Source organism: Zingiber officinale, chromosome 11B (genome assembly GCF_018446385.1).
Source record: "Zingiber officinale cultivar Zhangliang chromosome 11B, Zo_v1.1, whole genome shotgun sequence".
In the NCBI taxonomy this organism is placed as follows: Eukaryota; Viridiplantae; Streptophyta; class Magnoliopsida; order Zingiberales; family Zingiberaceae; genus Zingiber; species Zingiber officinale.
This window is the reverse complement of record NC_056007.1, coordinates 28,068,970-28,070,670: the sequence shown is the minus strand read 5'-3', so window position 1 is coordinate 28,070,670 and position 1,701 is coordinate 28,068,970. Positions and strand designations below refer to the sequence as shown.

The 1,701-nt window shown below is 29.5% G+C and overlaps 1 long non-coding RNA gene across 1 annotated transcript; it reads right to left on the bottom strand.

Annotated features, from left to right (window-relative positions):
- Positions 1-568: 568 nt before the first annotated feature.
- On the bottom strand, positions 569-1,030 carry LOC122033360. The gene is made up of 3 exons (XR_006126516.1): positions 911-1,030; positions 726-833; positions 569-616 (listed from the first exon to the last, which is right to left on the bottom strand). It is a non-coding gene; the product is annotated as an uncharacterized LOC122033360 (long non-coding RNA).
- Positions 1,031-1,701: the final 671 nt, after the last annotated feature.

Genomic DNA, 1,701 nt, shown 5'->3' with positions numbered 1-1,701 from the left:
TTTACCATTCGGTCACATAATGATTCTCACATCACATTTCTTTCAATTTAATCTTGAACACAATAATTTCCAAATTAGGTACACAGTCTTAATACTGGATACAAAATTCTAAACAATTTAGTTTCAAATTATAGTTCTTGAATTGTTCTGTATTGCTCAAATTCCTTCTCAACTTGAGTTTCTATTTTTCTTAATAAGCTGCTCTTGTCTTATTAATATTAAACACTCTTTTACTTCCTGTGAAAATAAAAATCACATGATTTTAATCCAATTCAACAACAAGAAGTCTAGCTAGTCTCCAGTAATATAGAGCTTTAGAGTTTGTAAAGTATATAACAACAACTGGCTAACAAGGTTTATTATTTTCTTCATTGTGATATACTCTAAATTAAACTTCTCATATAGTATTTTCATATAGCAGATCCTAAAAAATAGACGTTGGTTTCCTATGTTGAAACATTGCCAATTTGTTTCAATTTAACTGAATATTATCATTGTCAAATGCAATAAGATGAACTCATGTATATACCTATTCATAAATATGATCTTGTATGCATTCGGCTATTTCAGAGTGCACTTCATCAATTTCTTCTTGAGAGTATTCCGCTTTTGTGAACTGTGCACACACATAAATTATATGATCTTAAAGAACAAAATATAATTAATTGGAAAAAAATAATAACTAAATAACTTTTAATTATTTGAGATGATAAAGATAATATTACTATTGATGGTAGTGTATCCCCCTCGATCATTGCAATTTCTTCAGTAATTTGTCTCATAAATCTCATCACGTAATAATCACATTGTTTCACATCTGGCTGCCTAGGAGCCTATGTTAAAGGCAATTCATATTGTTAATGATAAATATACACATTAAAATATTTGATTGAAATAGAAGTACTCATACCTTGATTACTTCCCATTGTACATGCTTTCTTCCTTTCCTTCCATTGTTCGAATTAAATAATCTTAATGCCCTTCATATATACATTCAACATAGTTGATATATAAGTGTTTTATGACTAAATTAAATACATAATAAAAAGCATATATAAACTCACATTTTCATAACATATTTCCAATCTTCATCACAAATGCGATGACTTAAAGAATCCAACACGTAAACAATCTCCTTATGAGGTTTAATGACAGTCAAATTCCAATGGAAACTACACACAAATACAAAATTAGTGCATACAATTCACTAAAATAGTCAATTGAAAATGATATTAAAGATGTTCATTACCTATTGCAACTTGGCACCAAAACTAATTGATTAATTGATGCACCACTCATCCTATCTACTAATTGATTATGTATGTCTGCATAGGAAATAGGCCAATGAAGGACAGAACCAAGATACAAAACTAAGTTTATGCCAATGCCATTGAAAGCAATACCTTCCAGGAACAAAAATGTTGCAACATCAACATAGCATATTACTAACATTCAAGTATTTAGGAATATATGATTGTTCAATTAATTTTCATAGGATGTACTACCAGATATTGTTAGTATCTGTTCTTGATAAGACAAAGGCTATCACATAAAGTATGAGAAAAATATAATCGATACTTACCTAAGATTATTGGTGGTGCCTTGGAGATAGGAAGTTACACTTTGTGGCTCAGATCTTTGATTGATCTCCTCAGAACCATTATCTTCAAAATGCCTTAATGATTGGTTCTGTAATGAGTG